This window comes from Rattus norvegicus, chromosome X (genome assembly GCF_036323735.1).
Source record: "Rattus norvegicus strain BN/NHsdMcwi chromosome X, GRCr8, whole genome shotgun sequence".
NCBI lineage: Eukaryota > Metazoa > Chordata > Mammalia > Rodentia > Muridae > Rattus > Rattus norvegicus.
This window is the reverse complement of record NC_086039.1, coordinates 115,318,121-115,338,989: the sequence shown is the minus strand read 5'-3', so window position 1 is coordinate 115,338,989 and position 20,869 is coordinate 115,318,121. Positions and strand designations below refer to the sequence as shown.

Below are 20,869 nucleotides of genomic sequence, written 5' to 3'. Positions count from 1 at the left end.
AAAAGAAAATCCTTTACCTATTATCAGTTACTCATCTTTACTACTAGACGATGTCAACCTCTAATCTATTTTAAGTCTGTATTTGGATATTCCATGCTTTTTATATAAATGGATTCACAAAATGCATAACCATTTCTGTCTGGGTTCCTCCACTTATTCTACAGTTTTGAAGACTGTTGCATTTTTATAACTGATTTTGTTGTGAATCACTTTTAGGCTTTGTTCATATATACTCCATTTGCTTGTACAGTCACCAGATGACGGAAAGTGCAGTTGTTTTAAGTCTTTACTTGTCACCTTCTAAGCCACAATAACTAGGACACAGTAGGTATACAAGCCAGCCAGCCAATGCACACTTTATTCAAAGTTTTGGCTTTTTTAAAAAGGCAAAGCAGAATAAAGGTTTTCCACAGTTTCTAGTTCCAACCAGGTGCTCTTTTCTTAACAATAGCCTATCTTGGTTGAAAGTGACAGAATCCTCCTTGCAGACTACTAAATCCGTCTGCAATCCAACTTAGATATGTTGCTTCTTATAATTAAAAACAAAGTTACTTTCTCTTGAGAAAAGGATCCTGAAGGCCACTTCCTCAGGTCTGCAGCTTACTTGGCAGAACACCAGGATCCTCTGCTTGAGAAATTATTCCTCCTCGTTAACTCAGTATGCTAAGATTGACAAGAATCCTCCGCTGCCTAGCAGTTAGCTAGCTAGGAGCATTCACCTCATGCCATTTCCCTTCAGATATTGACATCACTAATACTGCTATAGACATTGTTGCACATGATTTACTATAATAAAACAATAAGTGTAATGATACCACACTAAAATAGGAAATAATGGAGTTTATTAATTACAAAAATGGTTTGGATCTTTTTTCTTTTGGTTGTTAATGAAAGGTTTTGTTAGTCATAGATATTTTTCATAGAATGAATGCTGTCTCACTGACCCTTTGCTCTTTTGGCTTCCTTTGAATTCACTGATACATATTGTTTCTTCCAGAGATTTTTGGAGTAGCTTGTTTTTGTTCTCATGGACAATATGAAGTGCACCATTTATCTATTGGTGTGGATCTCTGTTTTTTTTTAATGTAGGGTATACATTTAGCTCATACAATTATCTTTGGTTTATTTTATGGATCCTAATATGCAGGTTTTTTTTTTTTCATTTTCCTTTCAGTCTAGAATATTTTCAATTCCCCGCTTGATTTTATTCAGTGACTTACTGATCCTATAAAGGTAAATTGTTAGATTTTCAGGTGTTTATATATGTTGGGGAGCATCTGTGGGTTTCCACTATGCTATGACAATATGCAATAATATTTTAATTTTTGAATGTATACTGTCTTGTTTTATTTCACTGTAATTCGTAAGTTAATTAAGAAGGATTCGATGTCAGCACTGCTATGTAAACAATGACAAAGATCAAGGGAAACACATCAGGGATTATGTAGACAGTAATATGCATTGTCCTTTATATAATTAATGTGTAATAGTTAAGGAAACTTAAATCTACTTATTAAGCAAACATTTTTGCATACACTGCCTTCTCTTTATCTTTTTGTGCCTTTATCATTTGTTTGACTTTAAGCAATTCTGCCTGGATAGCTTTATCTCCTGGGCTATCTCCAGCGCCTTCTTAAGACCAGCCAATGCTTGATCATATTCTTTCAATCCTTGCCATCCTTGCGCTCTTTGGTATAGTGCTTTAGTGTTTGAAGGGTCCATTTCAAGAGCCTCCAAGCAACTGTCAATTGCCCCCTGCCAATTTGACATCTACAATTTACAAGCACCAATATTCAGCACACAACTTAAGGCTATGGGTTGCAGTCTGGATAGATCTGCTTTCTCAATAACAGCCTTTGAACTATCCACGTACCTTAGAACCTTCGATATTTTTTAATAGCCATCTCCAAGTTCTGAGACTTGAAAAAAGAATTTCCAATGCTTTTTAAGTGTTCAGATATTAATAAAATTTTAGCTACACCCTTTAAGTCTATGTCTGCATCCTCAGGGAAATCTGGATGACTATCACCAGAGCCACCTTTGGGGAATATTCCCCAGTCAACCCCTTCCTTCAATTCTCCACATCCTGCAATAACACACAGTTTGGCAGGTTCTTCACCATTCGCTTCTACATTTTCAAGCATCCTTGCCACACCGAGGTCTTTTATTACTTGATCAAATACCACATGTTTCCCATCCAAATGAGGAGTTGGAACTGTTGTGATAAAGAAATGAGAACCATTTGTATTGGGGCATGCATTTGCCATGCTCAGCAAACCCTCCGGGTCATGCTTACAATGAAAGTTCTCGTCTTCAAAATTTTCACTATAAATACTTTCTCCACCTGTCCCATTCGGATTTGAGAAGTCTCCACCCTGAATCATAAATTTCTTAATAATTCAGCAGAAAGGGCATCCTTTAAAATGCAGAGGTTTCCCAGCTGTCGATCCAGTGCCCTTTTCTCCTGTAAGCCATGCACAAAAATTTTCTGCAGTTTTAGGAATAATATCTGCAAACAATTCTAAAACAATTTGTCCAACTCGCTCCCCGCCTATGTCCACGTCAAAGAAGACTCGCGGGTTCTTGGAATTGGAGGGCTTGGCTGCTGGGGATGGGTGGGACATCTTCACTGTAGGCGCTGAAAAGCAGGACACGAGTGCCTAGTGCACGAGAGGGGCTCAAACTCTACTGCAGGTCTCCGTTATAAACTGGTGACACGCTGTCTTGTTTAATGGCACAAAATGTGATTCAATTTATTAGAGATTGTTCATGAGCTACTTAGAAGAATATGAATACTACAGCTGTTGGATGAAACATTTTATAGATTTTAATTAATTTTATTTGATCTATGATGCAGTATAACTTAAAGTGACTTTGTGTATTTTCTTTTATATATTAGATATATTTCTTTACTTACATTTCAAATGTTATTACATTTCCTGGTTCTTCATCCCATCCCCCTCCCCCATATTGGTATTCCCCGAATCCATTCTCCTTACTGCCCCCTCATATTCCCCTAAACTGGGGGGTCCAACCTTGACAGGTCAAAGGGCTTCTTTACTCATTGGTACCAAACAAGGCCATCCTCTGCATATGTATATGCAGCTGGAGCCATGGGTCTGTCCATGCATACACTTTGGGTAGTGGGTAATATTTTTATTATTTATTTAGTTTTACACTACAGATTTTATTCCCCTCCTGGTCTACTCCCTGACATTTCCACATCCCATACCTCCTTCCAACCTAAGGGTTAGATGCATCTTTTCTAACTGAACCCAGACCCAGGAGTCCTCTCCTATATGTGTGCTGGAGGCCTCATCATAGGTGGTGTATGCTGCCTGGTTGGTGATCCATTGTCTGAGAGATGTCAAGGGTCCAGCTGATCCTCCTAAAGGGTCGCCCTCCTCCTCAGTTTCCTCCATCTTTTCCCTAATTCAACCAGAGGAGTGAGCAGCTTCTTGTCATTGGTTGGGTGCACATATCTGCATCTGATTCTTACAGCTCCTTATTAGATCTTTTAGAAAGCAGTAACCATAGGTCCTTTTTTTTGTGAATGCCCCATAGTATCAGTAATGGTGTCAAGTCTTGGGGCCTCCCCTTGAGCTGGATCCCAATTTGGCTTTCTTTTCCTTAGGCTCTTCTCCATTTCTTTCCCTGCATTTCTTTCAGACATGAAGAATCATGGGTCAGAACTTTGTCTGTAGGATAACAATTCTATCCCTCACTTGATGACCTGTCTTTCTACTGGAGGTGGGTACAATAAGTTCCCTCTCCCCACTATAGGGCATTATATCTAGACCCTCCTCCTTGAGTCCTGAGGGTCTCTCATTTCCCATTTGTCCAGTACATTCTATAGAATCCTGCCAACCTTCTTCCCATTAGGTTGCCTGTTTCCATTCTTTCTGCAAGTTCTCCTGGCTTCCGTCCTTTTTTTCCACCCAATACCAAATCATGTTTCCCTCTTCCCACACCTCCACCCTTTTCCCCTCCTCAGTCCATCCCTCCATCCCCCCTTCTGCTTGCTTTCTTCTCCCTCCAAAGTGGGACTGAGATATTCTCACTTGGGCCCTTCAGCTTGTTGACCTTTATGAGTTCTGTGGGCTGTATCTTGGGTATTCTGAACTTTTCTTTGGCTAATATCCACTTATTACTGAGAACATACCATGCATGTTCTTTTGGGTCTGAGTTACCTCACACTTAATAATTTCTAGTTCCATCCATTTGCCAGGAAAGCTCAGGAAGGCATTTTCTTAATTAGTGCTGGATGTGGGGAGGGACTGTGGGTAGTGTCATCCTTGGGCTCATCGTCCTGGGTTCTATAAGAAAGCAGGCTGAGCAAGCCATGTAAAGTACATCAGTAAGCAGCACCCCTATATTGTCTCTGCACCAGTTTCTGCCTGTAGGTTCCTACCCTGCTTAGGAGAGCATGTATCAGCAGCTTGACAGCACACCTAAAAGCTCTAGAACAAAAAGAAGCAAATACACCCAGGAGGAGTAGAAGGCGGGAAATAATCAAACTCAGAGCTAAAATCAACCAAGTAGAAACAAAAAGGACAATACAAAGAATCAACAGAACCAGAAACAAAAGCTGGTTCTTTTACAAAATCAACAAGATGGATAAAGTCTTAGCCAAACTAACCACAGGACACAGATGTGTCCAGATGTCTTCCTCTTTCTTTCTGCAGGCACTCAGAGCTATGAGTTTTCCTCTTAGCACAGCTTTCATTGTGTCCCTTAAGTTTGGGTATGTTGTACCTTCATTTTCATTAAATTCTAAGAAGTCTTTAATTTCTTTATTTCTTCCTTGACCAGGTTATCACTTAGTAGAGGATTGTTTAACTTCCATGTATATGTGGGTGTTCTTCCCTTACTTTTATTGAAGAGCAGATTTAGCCCGTGGTGGTCTGATAGAATGCATGGGATTATTTCTATCATTCTGTATCAGTTGACGCGTATTTTATGGCGCGTATTTATATGGTCAATTTTGGAGAAAGTACCATTAGGTGGTGAGAAGAAAGTATATCCTTTTGTTTTAGGCTAGAATGTTCTATAAATACCTGTTAAGTCCATTTGGTTCGTGACTTCTCTTAGTCTGTTTATGTCTCCATTTAATTTGGTTCCATGATCTGTCCATTGATGAGAGTGGGGTGGTGAAATCTCCTACTATCATTGTGTGAAGTGCAGTGTGTGCTTTGAGCTTCAGTAATATTTCGTTCATGTATGTAGGTGCCATTGTATGTCGAGCATAGATATTTAGGATTGAGAGTACATCTTGATGGATTTTTCCTTTGATGAATATGAAGTGTCCTTCTTTATCTTTTTTGATGACTTTTGGTTGAAAATCAATTTTATTGGATATTAGAATGGCTTCTCCAGCTTGCTTCTTCCGACCATGTGCGTGGAAAGTTGTTTTCCTGACTTTCACTCTGAGGTAATGGCTGTCTTTGTCCCTGAGGTGTGTTTTCTGTAGTTAACAGAATGCAGGGTCCTCATTGCATATGCAGTTTGTTAATCTGTGTCTTTTTATTGGGGAATTGCGTTCATTAATGTTGAGAGGTGTTAAGGAATAGAGATTGTTGCTTTCTGTTATATTCGTATTTGGATGTGAGATTATGTTTGTGTGTTTTTATTCTCTTTATTTTGTTGCAAGATGATTAGTATCTTGCTTTTTCTAGGGTGTAGCTTGCCTCGTTATGTTGAGCTTTACCATTTATTATCCTATCTAGGGCTGGATTTGTAGAAAGATATTGTGTAAATTTGGTTTTGTCATGGAATATCTTGGTTTCTCCATCTATGTTAATTGAGACTTTTGCAGGATATAGTAACATGGGCTGGCATCTGTGTTCTCTTAGGGTCTGTATGACATCTGTCCAGGATCTTCTGGCTTTCATAGACTCTGGTAAGAAGTCTGGTGTAATTCTGATAGGTCTGCCTTTATATGTTACTTGAACTTTCCCTCTTGCTGCTTTTAATATTCTTTCTTAGTTTTGTGCATTTGGTGTTTTTACTATTATGTTATGGGAGGATTTTCTTTTCTGGAGCAATCTATTTGGAGTTCTGTAGGCTTCTTGTATGCTTATGGGCATCACTTTCTTTAGGTTTGGGAAATTTTCTTCTATGATTTTGTTGAAGATATTTACTGGTCCTTTGAGCTGGGAGTCTTCACTCTCTTCTATACCTATTATCCTTAGGTTTGATCTTCTCATTGAGTCCTGGATTTCCTGTATGTTTTGAACCAGTAGCATTTTCGGTTTTACATTATCTTTGACTGTTGTGTCCATGTATCTGGTTTGATGTGGAGGTCCTTGATCCACTTGGACTTAAGCTTTGTACAGGGTGATAAGCATGGATCCATCTGCGTTCTTCTACATGCTGACCTCCAGTTGAACCAGCACCATTTGCTGAAAATGCTATCTTTTTTTCCATTGGATGGTTTTGGTTCCTTTGCCAAAAATCAAGTGACCATATGTGTGTGGGTTCATTTCTGGGTCTTCAATTCTATTCCACTGGTCTATCTGTCTGTCTCTGTACCAATACCATGCATTTTTTATCACTATTGCTCTGTAATACTGCTTGAATTCAGGGATAGTGATTCCCCAAGAAGTCCTTTTATTGTTGAGGATAGTTTTAGCTATCCTGGGTTTTTTGTTATTCCAGATGAATTTGCATATTGTTCTGTCTAACTCTTTGAGGAATTGGATTATTGTTTTGATGGGAATTGCATTGAATCTGTAGATCGCTATTGCTTAAATGGCCATTTTTACTATGTTAATCCTGCCAATCCATGAGCATGGGAGATCTTTCCATCTTCTGAGGTCTTCTTCAAATTCTTTCTTCAGAGGCTTGATGTTCTTATTGTACAGATCTTTTACTTGCTTGGTTAAAGTCACACCGAGGTATTTTATATTATTTGGGACTATTATGAAGGGTGTCGTTTCCCTAATTTCTTTCTCAGCTGCTTTCTCTTTTGTGTAGAGGAAGGCTACTGATTTATTTGAGTTAATTTTATACCCAGCCACTTTGCTGAAGGTGTTTATCAGGTTGAGTAGTTCTCTGGTGGAACTTTTGGGATCCCTTAAATATACTATCATACTATCTGCAAATATTAACATTTTGACTTCTTGTTTTCCAATCTTTATCCTCTTGATCTCCTTTGGATGTGTGATTGCTCTGGCTAGAACTTCAAGAACTATATTGAATAAGTAGGGAGAGAGTGGACAGCCTTGTCTAGTCCCTGATTTTAGTGGGATTGCTTCAAGTTTCTCTCCATTTAGTTTAATGTTAGCAACTGGTTTGCTGTATATGGCTTTTACTATGTTTTGGTATGGTCTTTGGATTCCTGTTCTTTTCAGGACTTTTATCATGAAGGGGCGTTGAATTTTGTCAAATGCTTACTCAGCATCTAATGAAATGATCATGTGGTTTTGTTTTTTCAGTTTGTTTATATAATGGATCATGTTGATGGTTTTCCATATATTAAACCATCCCTGCATGCCTGGGAAGAAGCCTACTTGATCATGGTGGATGATTGTCTTGATGTGCTCTTGAATCGGTTTGCCAGAATTTTGTTGAGTATTTTTGTGTTGATATTCATAAGGGAAATTGGTCTGAAGTTATCTTTTTTTGTTGGGTGTTTGTGTGGTTTAGGTATAAGAGTAATTGTGGCTTCATAGAAGGAATTCGGTAGCGCTCCATCCGTTTCAATTTTGTGGAATAGTTTAGATAGTATTGGTATGAGGTCTTCAGAGGTCTTCCCTCTAACAAGTGGTAGTCTCACCTGTGCTCTTGAGGGTGTCAGCACTCCTGGAAGTCCAGCTATTTCCTGGTAGGATCTGGGGACAGAGAGCTGTGGCACAGGTTCAGCTCTGGGAACACAGCTCTGGGCCCTCTTGGTTTTAATCTTTCACTGGAGTACCTCACAAAAGAAATTTGACTCTCTGTCTAGTAAGCCCATAGGAATCATCATCTCTCTGTCTCTTCAGAGTTTGGACCACAAATGAATGGCACCTGGCATTTTTACATTAGTGCTGTGAATTAAATTTAGGTATCACATTCGTTCATCACAAATGTGTTCCCAGCTGATGTAACTGCTCAGCCCCCAAAGCATTGCAGTTGAATATGAAATAGAATATCTGTGAGAAGTTAAATATTTAGGCAATATCATCTAGGTCATTAATTTGCAATATATTGATGAACTCACATAATTACTTCATGTTGGTCTAATCAATGCATATTCATTAAAACAAGGAATAGTATAAAATTTATTTTTACAACTTACTGAATCATGTAATAAATAATAAGTCTCCATTAATGTACCAGACTCTATAATAGTGGTATAGATTAGGAATGAATAAAAAGTATTATGACCTTTCTTTTATAAAAATTCCATTACAGTATAAGAAAATAGAAAGGAATGAATGCATGAATCAGTGTGTTGGTGTTGATAGTATGAATGTAATTAAAGAATCTATTTTAGAAATAAGGTCATGGAGATTGTCCTAAGGAAGTGACATGCATGCTAAAATTAGATGAAAAATAATTTAACTGTATTTCGTGCAAAATCACAATACATACAAGTTCAACAAAAGGGCAAAGAGCTTGACATATCCAACAAGTAAATATGAGAGTAGTTTGTATAGATTAAGTGATAGATGAGAGGTCTAAATAAAGCTGAAGGTTATGCAAATATTACATATGGGCTTATAGAAACAATATAAGAGATATGAATTTTTATTTACTGAAAATGTCTTAGAAATCATTGGATAGTTTTAAATAAGTTTGTTTAAATCATTTGGTATATAGGAAGGGACTCTGGTTACTTATATAGAATGAAATGATACAGAGAATGATTTGAAGGATGTTTTTGAAGTCTATCTGGCAGTAGTGTCAATGATAATGGAAAAGAGTCATATCAGAGAGCTATGTAGGAAAAAGGATGTGTTTGGTAGTAGAAGGAGTATGGGGTGTTCAGGAAGAAAGGAAAGACAATGTCTTGTTTTGAGCAACTGAAAATATGTTGGTGTTATTTACTGTGATGTGGAATATTTCATAACTGTGTTTAGGAGAAATGTTAAGAAATTTATTTTAGATCGATTTACTTGAAGATGCTTGAGAGAACCTCTAACTCACTAGAAATCCCTACTTACTGTTCAAGATTTTGTGATTTAAGCCTATACTCAGACCATGAATTCATTGCTGTTATTTAACAAAAAACTTAGTTTAACAGATATATTTTTTAAAGTTATATCTGGAAGTTCTTATTTCATTAATAGCAAAGCTATATTTATACAAGCTTGTTTATTATATGCAGACAAATCAACTGCCCATTGACTTACTTCAAGCATTTCAGATTGCAATTAGAATTTAGTCCAATTTTATGGGAGCTGACACGGCTGTTTGATTACAATTTAATAGCTCCTGAAGGTGAATTCACAGAAAGAAGTGATTTGCTCAGATTTTATATATTACTAAGGGACAGTTGCAAACTCTAGAAAAGTAAAAGTATATAATAACTATCTAGCTCTTCTACTCTTTTTATCTTTAGTATATTAGTGTGGTATGATATACATGCAAAAATTCCTAATCCAGATGATTTTTAACCATACTATCCAGTAGTATTAAATATATAAATATATGCACAGCATTGTACAACTCTGAGTAATTTATGCGTTCAGAAAAATTTCATCAAATGGTCCAGAAAATCTTCATGAGTTCAACAATCATGGCCATTGGGAACAGAATAAAACACAAATAAGGAAAGGCAGAAAGTGATTGACACCTGCACAGTTCTTGGTCTTAAATTTAACAATCATGCAAGTTATAGGATAGAGCTTTGGAAGTAGAGTCAGAAAGAGGGTGAAAAATACCAAGGAAGATTACTTCAATTGAACTCTTGTTACATGAAAGAAAACAATGGATCAAAAGGTCAGGGTAGATTTTATAAAATGCCCTACTTCTTCTGGAACTATTTATTCAATGCTTTGGTTTTTGTACCTATATTATGTTTAAGAAATATCTCAATGACTCTTGTGATTCTTAAATAAGTGAACATTCAGGTGAGTTGATTTAATATTTCACATTATCTTAATATTCTTCTGTATCTTTGGATATTAAAATTATAGAGAATTATTTTGATTGTAGTAAAATTTTATTTTTTGCTTGTCATATGAGAGAAGCAATTATTAACACAGAATGGATACCTGATATTTTCTAATAATGTCAATAGAGGTTTAAACCGTATTTATAAGCTTAAACATTTATACCTTCTCTCAAATGAAACTCATTGCAATGTTACTAGACATATAGTTATAAGAAGAGTGATATATAGAAAGGAAAACATACCCTATGCACCTAGAATCATCTATTATTCAGATGATGAAAGCCAGTACTAGGAAGAGAAGATGGTACAGCCAGATTATAGGAAAATTCAACACTCCTTCATGATAAAAGTCCGGGAAAGAAGAGGAATTCAAGGCCCATACCTAAACATAGTAAAAGCCATATACAGCAAACCAGTTGCTAACATTAAACTAAATGGAGAGACTTGAAGCAATCCCACTAAAATCAGGGACTAGACAAGGCTGCCCACTCTCTCCCTACTTATTCAATATAGTTTTTGAAGTTCTAGCCAGAGCAACCAGACAACAAAAGGAGATCAAGGGGATACAGATCGGAAAAGAAGAAGTCAAAATATCACTATTTGCAGATGATAAGATAGTATATTTAAGGGATCCCAAAGGTTCCACCAGAGAACTACTAAAGCTGATAAACAACTTCAGAAAAAAGTGGCTGGGTATAAAATTAACTCAAATAAATCAGTTGCCTTCCTCTATACAAAAGAGAAACAAGCCAAGAAAGAAATTAGGGAAATGGCATCCTTCATAATAGTCCCAAATAACATAAAATACCTTGGTGTGACTTTAACCAAGCAAGTAAATGATCTGTACAATAAGAACTTCAAGACACTGAAGAAGGAAATTGAAGAAGACCTCAGAAGATGGAAAGATCTCCCATGCTCATGGATTGGCAGGATTAATATAGTAAAAATGACCATTTTACCAAGCAATCTACAGATTCAATGCAATCCCCATCAAAATACCAATCCAATTCTTCAAAGAGTGAGACAGAACAATTTGCAAATTCATCTGGAATAACAAAAAACCCAGGATAGCTAAAGCTATCCTCAACAATAAAAGGACTTCAGGGGGAATCACTATCCCTGAACTCAAGCAGTATTACAGAGCAATAGTGATAAAAACTGCATGGTATTGGTACAGAGACAGACAGATAGACCAATGGAACAGAATTGAAGACCCAGAAATGAACCCACACACCTATGGTCACTTGATTTTTGACAAAGGAGCCAAAACCATCAAATGGAAAAAAGATAGCATTTTCAGCAAATGGTGCTGGTTCAACTGGAGGTCAGCATGTAGAAGAATGCAGATCGATCCATGCTTATCACCCTGTACAAAGCTTAAGTCCAAGTGGATCAAGGACCTTCACATCAAACCAGACACACTCAAACTAATAGAAGAAAAACTAGGGAAGCATCTGGAACACATGGGCACTGGAAAAAATTTCCTAAACAAAACACCAATGGCTTACGGCCCATACATATACAGCCACCCAATTGGACAAGATGGATGAAGCAAAGAAGTGCAGACCGACAGGAGCCGGATGTAGATCGCTCCTGAGAGACACAGCCAGAATACAGCAAATACAGAGGCGAATGCCAGCAGTAAACCACTGAACTGAGAATAGGACCCCCGTTGAAGGAATCAGAGAAAGAAGTGGAAGAGCTTGAAGGGGCTCGAGACCCCATATGTACAACAATGCCAAGCAACCAGAGCTTCCAGGGACTAAGCCACTACCTAAAGACTATACATGGACTGACCCTGGACTCTGACCTCATAGGTAGCAATGAATATCCTAGTAAGAGCACCAGTGGAAGGGGAAGCCCTGGGTCCTGCTAAGAGTGAACCCTCAGTGAACTAGACTGGTGGGGGGAGGGCGGCAATGGGGGGAGGGTTGGGAGGGGAACACCCATAAGGAAGGGGCGGGGGGAGGGGGATGTTTGCCCGGAAACCGGGAAAGGGAATAACACTCGAAATGTATATAAGAAATACTCAAGTTAATAAAAAAAAATAAAATGTTAACAAAAAAGATCAATATGCTGAATAAAGCTGTCTGTGAATTGAATCTTATTAGAGAAATTTAAGATTAAAAAGGACAAAAAAAACACATTTTGTTTTTCTCAATATATCTCTTATTATATTTTTGCTTTGGAATTTTGTAAATAGTATCAAAATATCCAATCATTTTCCATTTGGCTAGTCAGGGTCCCTAATAGCACTTATTAAAATTATTTTGCACACTGATTTGGGATACCAACCTTTGAATTCACTATATATACCAATATTTACTTTTTTTAAATGAGTTACACAAGGAACTTGTTTAGGATACAGAAACTGAGTCGAGTAATTGAATTGAGAACATACTCGCCTATAAATTAACTTGTGGAAAATTACTATAGTCATCATGTGAAGTCATTAGTTCAAATTTACTTGTGTGTTTGCAGGATTCTTTCATAGATATCTTAATAAATGAATCAAGAATACCCATTTTGCATGGACTTTCAAATTCATGATAAAGCATTTTTGAATTATATATATGGCTTTGTTCCCAGCATGTTTCCTTAACTGGTTAATGCAGATTCCTAATCTGCTTAGTGTACTTATTTTACTATATAGTGTTAGTTCATGAAATTTTTTAATATTTGTATTTTCTATTGCTTTTTTGGAGATTTTCTGCAATAAAATCATATTTTCTGCCAGTAGAGATAGATGCTTCCAATTGCTTCTTATATATCTAATGCAGCAACCATGAGAATACGTCACTAAATCTGTCTCAGATGTGAAATATGCTGGCTCAGGGCAGATGATTATATTTATGAAAGTTCCTGTCAAGTCTCACTTAATTTAATATTTTTTTAAAAAATTAATACTTCCTAAATTTGCTGAAAAAGCTTTTAGGTATCTTATAAACATTGTAATGCATTTTTTCTTTTTAAGCTCTATTAATATGATAACTCTGTTCTTTGTCTCCTTGTGTTTAATGACAATTGCATTGTCAAATAAACTACAATTAGTTATGAAGTCCCAAACAATGTATTATTTTTTAATGTGGTATTGGATCTTGTTTGCTAATGTTTTATTTAGGCTTTATCCCATGAAATATTTATAAATTATACCAGACTGTAGCTTTCACTTAGATATCAATGATACACTTGCCGTTTTAAAGGAATCTGGAAATGTTCTTTCTTTATGCTCTAATAGTTTTAAAAACAGTGGAAGTAGCATGTCTCTCAAGATTTTGTGACATTCCTCTGGGAAGGCTCATGGGTCTCATACCATCTTCATTTTCCTGTGTGAAATAGACTATGTAGCATTTTTATACATACCACATTTAACATCATTAAGTGACATTTGTTAGTAAATAGACTTGCTCTATTTTTAAAAAATGATATTTAAAAGTTTTGTGCAAAATAGTCTTCTTTCAAATAAATAGTGGGTATTCTCCAGTTGTTATTCCCATTATGAGTGCTGTGTCTCTCACTATCTGTTTATATTATTTCTTTAAGTTGTTATTTTTAACCCATGTCTCTAAAGTCTGTGAAGAATTTAATGTACGTATTTATTATATTTTCAATGGTAATAACTTCCTTTCCTAACTGTGTTTGCTATTCTCTAGTTGTTACTAAAAAGAAATACCCAGTTGCATGCATCTGCATTTATTTAAAAGGTATTTGTAGAAGCAGAGAGATGAATAAAGATACTTTCCTTGGGGAAAGATGCTTGTTACCATAGCTGATGACCTGGGGGTCAGTCAGTCTCTGGTATCTACTTGGTAGAAGGAAAGAATAGACTCACTGGAGTTGTTCTTTGACCTCTACACAGAGACATTCTGTGTGCTGGCCCAGGCATGCATATAATAAACAGATAAATCTTTTTTTTTTAGATTTTTTTTTCTTTTGCATTTTTTTTTCGGAGCCGAGGACCGAACCCAGGATCTTGTGCTTTCTAGGCAAGCACACTACCACTGAGCTAAATCCCCAACCCCCAGATAAATCTTATTTAATAAAAACTAGTATGTTTCTGGCCCTAAGGGTATGTGTGCAGGGAAGGAGATAGCCCCACTCCTCATCTGTAGTGGAGTGGCATGGTAAGGGAGAAATGCTCTTCTCTCTTGCTTCCTACAGCACACAGGGGAGGTGGCCCTGGATCATGAGAGTAAGAAAGTTGGCCCTGTCTCTTAACAGCTGTAACACTAAGGAGAGAAGGCCCTACTATGCCTTGCGTGGGGAGCACAGTATAGCTGGCCCTGGTGGCAAAGGTGTGGGTGAGCCCACCTGGAGAACAGAAGAGCTGATGAACCTCCTTGTTCAGAGCAGTATTGGGTGAGCTAGCTGGGACAGTGCTGGCAAACTCGCTCTGGTGGTGCAGGAGAGCTTGTGAGTTCACTAACACAACATTCTAGTACCTGATCCAGGGCTTTGAGCTGGCATATCACAACATCTACCCCATGTACAATCTGCTGCAGCACATGAAAGGGCCAAAGTCCCGTAGATCCCAAGTGCCAGAATCTTGATGTATGACAGCTGCAGGATATCTAAGAGTTGCCTCAGGGAGGATCCAGTATTTTTAGTGGAATCTAGAGACCTGGAAACAGACCAATGACTATTGTAGTGAACATTTGTAAGATGTATGGAGTAAGGGATAGACTGTGTGACACACACTGCAGCTTTCATGAAAATTTTTTCATTCATTTTTAAATTATATCTTATTATATTGGGGGTGAGATAGCAAGGGCAGAGAGAAGAAGGAACTGGGAAATAAAGGGGATTTGGATACATGACATGAAATTCACAAAGAATCTATAAAAGGTTTTAAAGTACCATGTTCTCATTTTCAGGTAGCAGAACATTTAAAGTTATTTTGTTATTAAACTGTAATTTTATTACAAATTATTATTTCTTTCTACTTTTGAAGTTACTGAGGTTTTCACAGTGTGAAATTAGTTCAATTTTCTCAAAAGCATCATAAACTCTTGAGAAGAATATTTTCTTATTGTTGAGATTTGGTGACAAAATAACTCATTTGCTTGTGTTTACTGTACCAATCTTTGTAGCAGCTGAGACATAGAATCAACTTCAATGGATAACTAGATAATAAAACTTATATGTAAATGGAATGTTATATTGTCATACAAAATACATTTCATATTTTTAGCAAAATGGCTAGAAGTAGAAAACATAATGTTTGGGTTAATAAGCCAGACAGAGACTAGTACTAAATGTTTTCTTTCATATATACAAGTTAACAACGATTGATCTGATACCTGCCTTTCTTTTTTTTTTTTTTTTTTTATTAACTTGAGTATTTCTTATATACATTTCGAGTGTTATTCCCTTTCCCGGTTTCCGGGCAAACATCCCCCTCCCCCCCCTTCCTTATGGGTGTTCCCCTCCCAACCCTCCCCCCATTGCCGCCCTCCCCCCATAGACTAGTTCACTGGGGGTTCAGTCTTAGCAGGACCCAGGGCTTCCCCTTCCACTGGTGCTCTTACTAGGATATTCATTGCTACCTATGGGGTCAGAGTCCAGGGTCAGTCCATGTATAGTCTTTAGGTAGTGGCTTAGTCCCTGGAAGCTCTGGTTGCTTGGCATTGTTGTACTTTTGGGGTCTCGAGCCCCTTCAAGCTCTTCCAGTTCTTTCTCTGATTCCTTCAATAGGGGACCTATTCTCAGTTCAGTGGTTTGCTGCTGGCATTCGCCTCTATATTTGCTGTATTCTGGCTGTGTCTCTCAGGAGCGATCTACATCCGGCTCCTGTCGGTCTGCACTCCTTTGCTTCATCCATCTTGTCTAATTGGGTGGCTGTATATGTATGGGCCACATGTGGGGCAGGCTCTGAATGGGTGTTCCTTCAGTCTCTGTTTTAATCTTTGCCTCTCCCTTCCCTGCCAAGGGTATTCTTTTTCCTCATTTAAAGAAGGAGTGAAGCATTCACATTTTGATCATCCGTCTTGAGTTTCGTTTGTTCTAGGGATCTAGGGTAATTCAAGCATTTGGGCTAATAGCCACTTATCAATGAGTGCATACCATGTATGTCTTTCTGTGATTGGGTTAGCTCACTCAGGATGATATTTTCCAGTTCCAACCATTTGCCTACGAATTTCATAAACTCGTTGTTTTTGATAGCTGAGTAATATTCCATTGTGTAGATGTACCACATTTTCTGTATCCATTCCTCTGTTGAAGGGCATCTGGGTTCTTTCCATTTTCTGGCTATTATAAATAAGGCTGCGATGAACATAGTGGAGCACGTGTCTCTTTTATATGTTGAGGCATCTTTTGGGTATATGCCCAAGAGAGGTATAGCTGGATCCTCAGGCAGTTCAATGTCCAATTTTCTGAGGAACCTCCAGACTGATTTCCAGAATGGTTTTACCAGTCTGCAATCCCACCAACAATGGAGGAGTGTTCCTCTTTCTCCACATCCTCGCCAGCATCTGCTGTCACCTGAGTTTTTGATCTTAGCCAATCGCACTGGTGTGAGGTGAAATCTCAGGGTTGTTTTGATTTGCATTTCCCTTATGACTAAAGATGTTGAATATTTCTTTAGGTGTTTCTCAGCCATTCGGCATTCCTCAGCTGTGAATTCTTTGTTTAGCTCTGAACCCCATTTTTTAATAGGGTTATTTGTTTCCCTGCGGTCTAACTTCTTGAGTTCTTTGTATATTTTGGATATAAGGCCTCTATCTGTTGTAGGATTGGTAAAGATCTTTTCCCAATCTGTTGTTTGCCGTTTTGTCCTAACCACAGTGTCCTTTGCCTTACAGAAGCTTTGCAGTTTTATGAGATCCCATTTGTCGATTCTTGATCTTAGAGCATAAGCCATTGGTGTTTTGTTCAGGAAATTTTTTCCAGTGCCCATGTGTTCCAGATGCTTCCCTAGTTTTTCTTCTATTAGTTTGAGTGTGTCTGGTTTGATGTGGAGGTCCTTGATCCACTTGGACTTAAGCTTTGTACAGGGTGATAAGCATGGATTGATCTGCATTCTTCTACATGTTGCCCTCCAGTTGAACCAGCACCATTTGCTGAAAATGCTATCTTTTTTCCATTGGATGGTTTTGGCTCCTTTGTCAAAAATCAAGTGACCATAGGTGTGTGGGTTCTTTTCTGGGTCTTCAATTCTATTCCATTGGTCTATCTGTCTGTCTCTGTACCAATACCATGCAGTTTTTATCACTATTGCTCTGTAATACTGCTTGAGTTCAGGGATAGTGATTCCCCCTGAAGTTCTTTTATTGTTGAGGATAGCTTTAGCTATCCTGGGTTTTTTGTTATTCCAGATGAATTTGCAAATTGTTCTGTCTAACTCTTTGAAGAATTGGATTGGTATTTTGATGGGGATTGCATTGAATCTGTAGATTGCTTTTGGTAAAATGGCCATTTTTACTATATTAATCCTGCCAATCCATGAGCATGGGAGATCTTTCCATCTTCTGAGGTCTTCTTCAATTTCTTTCCTCAGTGTCTTGAAGTTCTTATTGTACAGATCTTTTACTTGCTTGGTTAAAGTCACACCGAGGTACTTTATATTATTTGGGTCTATTATGAAGGGCGTCGTTTCCCTAATTTCTTTCTCGGCTTGTTTCTCTTTTGTATAGAGGAAGGCAACTGATTTATTTGAGTTAATTTTATACCCAGCCACTTTGCTGAAGTTGTTTATCAGCTTTAGTAGTTCTCTGGTGGAACTTTTGGGAACACTTAAATATACTATCATGTCATCTGCAAATAGTGATATTTTGACCTCTTCTTTTCCGATCTGTATCCCTTTGATCTCCTTTTGTTGTCTGATTGCTCTGGCTAGAACTTCAAGAACTATATTGAATAAGTAGGGAGAGAGTGGGCAGCCTTGTCTAGTACCTGATTTTAGTGGGATTGCTTCAAGTTTCTCTCCATTTAGTTTAATGTTAGCAACTGGTTTGCTGTATATGGCTTTTACTATGTTTAGGTATGGGCCTTGAATTCCTATTCTTTCCACGCCTTTTATCATGAAGGGGTGTTGAATTTTGTCAAATGCTTTCTCAGCATCTAATGAAATGATCATGTGGTTCTGTTCTTTCAGTTTGTTTATATGATGGATCACGTTGATGGTTTTCCGTATATTAAACCATCCCTGCATGCCTGGGATGAAGCCTACTTGATCATGGTGGATGATTGTTTTGATGTGCTCTTGAATTCGGTTTGCCAGAATTTTATTGAGTATTTTTGCGTCGATATTCATAAGGGAAATTGGTCTGAAGTTCCCTTTCTTTGTTGTGTCTTTGTGTGGTTTAGGTATAAGAGTAATTGTGGCTTCGTAGAAGGAATTCGGTAGGACTCCATCTGTTTCAATTTTGTGGAATAGTTTGGATAATATTGGTATGAGGTCTTCTATGAAGGTTTGATAGAATTCTGCACTATACCTGTCTGGACCTGGGCTCTTTTTGGTTGGGAGACCTTTAATGACTGCTTCTATTTCCTTAGGAGTTATGGGGTTGTTTAACTGGTTTATCTCTTCCTGATTTAACCTCGATACCTGGTATCTGTCTAGGAAATTGTCCATTTCCTGAAGATTTTCAAATTTTGTTGAATATAGGTTTTTATAGTAAGATCTGATAATTTTTTGAATTTCCTCCGAATCTGTAGTTATGTCTCCCTTTTCATTTCTGATTTTGTTAATTTGGACACACTCTCTGTGTCCTCTCGTTAGTCTGGCTAAGGGTTTATCTATCTTGTTGATTTTCTCAAAGAACCAACTTTTGGTTCTGTTGATTCTTTCTATGGTCCTTTTTGTTTCTACTTGGTTGATTTCAGCTCTGAGTTTGATTATTTCCTGCCTTCTACTCCTCCTGGGTGTATTTGCTTCTTTTTGTTCTAGAGCTTTTAGGTGTGCTGTCAAGCTGCTGACATATGCTCTTTCCTGTTTCTTTCTGCAGGCACTCAGCGCTATGAGTTTTCCTCTTAGCACAGCTTTCATTGTGTCCCATAAGTTTGAGTATGTTGTATCTTCATTTTCATTAAATTCTAAAAAGTTTTTAATTTCTTTCTTTATTTCTTCCTTGACCAGGTTATCATGGAGTAGAGCATTGTTCAATTTCCACGTATATGTGGGCATTCTTCCCTTATTGTTATTGAAGACCAGTTTTAGGCCGTGGTGGTCCGATAGCACGCATGGGAATATTTCTATATTTCTGTACCTGTTGAGGCCCGTTTTTTGACCAATTATATGGTCAATTTTGCAGAAAGTACCATGAGGAGCTGAGAAGAAGGTATATCCTTTTGCTTTAGGATAGAATGTTCTATAAATATCCGTTAAGTCCATTTGGCTCATGACTTCTCTTAGTCTGTCTACATCACTGTTTAATTTCTGTTTCCATGATCTGTCCATTGATGAGAGTGGGGTGTTGAAATCTCCCACTATTATTGTGTGAGGTGCAATGTGTGTTTTGAGCTTTAGTAAGGTTTCTTTTACGTATGTAGGTGCCCTTGTATTTGGGGCATAGATATTTAGAATTGAGAGTTCATCTTGGTTGATTTTTCCTTTGATGAATATGAAGTGTCCTTCCTTATCTTTTTTGAAGACTTTTAGTTGGAAATTGATTTTATTTGGTATTAGAATGGCTACTCCAGCTTTCTTCTTCTGACCATTTGCTTGGAAATTTGTTTTCCAGCCTTTCACTCTGAGGTAGTGTCTATCTTTGTCTCTGAGGTGTGTTTCCTGTAGGCAGCAGAATGCAGGGTCCTCGTTGCGTATCCAGTTTGTTAATCTATGTCTTTTTATTGGGGAGTTGAGGCCATTGATATTGAGAGATATTAAGGAATAGTGATTATTGCTTCCCGTTATATTCATATTTGGATGTGAGGTTATGTTTGTGTGCTTTCATTCTCTTTGTTTTGTTGCCAAGACGATTAGTTTCTTGCTTCTTCTAGGGTATAGCTTGCCTCCTTATGTTGGGCTTTACCATTTATTATCCTTTGTAGTGCTGGATTTGTAGAAAGATATTGTGTAAATTTGGTTTTGTCATGGAATATCTTGGTTTCTCCATCAATGTTAATTGAGAGTTTTGCTGGATACAGTAACCTGGGCTGGCATTTGTGTTCTCTTAGGGTCTGTATGACATCAGTCCAGGATCTTCTGGCCTTCATAGTTTCTGGCGAGAAGTCTGGTGTGATTCTGATAGGTCTCCCTTTATATGTTACTTGACCTTTTTCCCTTACTGCTTTTAATATTCTTTCTTTATTTTGTGCGTTTGGTGTTTTGACAATTATGTGACGGGAGGTGTTTCTTTTCTGGTCCAATCTATTTGGAGTCCTGTAGGCTTCTTGTATGTCTATGGGTATCTCTTTTTTTAGGTTAGGGAAGTTTTCTTCTATGATTTTGTTGAAGATATTTACTGGTCCTTTGAGCTGGGAGTCTTCACTCTCTTCTATACCTATTATCCTTAGGTTTGATCTTCTCATTGAGTCCTGGATTTCCTGTATGTTTTGGACCAGTAGCTTTTTCCGCTTTACATTATCTTTGACAGTTGAGTCAATGATTTCTATGGAATCTTCTGCTCCTGAGATTCTCTCTTCCATCTCTTGTATTCTGTTGGTGAAGCTTGTATCTACAGCTCCTTGTCTCTTCTTTTGGTTTTCTATATCCAGGGTTGTTTCCATGTGTTCTTTCTTGATTGCTTCTATTTCCATTTTTAATTCCTTCAACTGTTTGATTGTGTTTTCCTGGAATTCTTTCAGGGATTTTTGTGATTCCTCTCT

General features: G+C 37.6%; 1 pseudogene; it reads right to left on the bottom strand.

Moving 5' to 3' along the window:
* Nucleotides 1-1,267: 1,267 nt before the first annotated feature.
* On the bottom strand, nt 1,268-2,681 carry Ppid-ps20 (peptidylprolyl isomerase D, pseudogene 20; annotated as a pseudogene).
* Nucleotides 2,682-20,869: the final 18,188 nt, after the last annotated feature.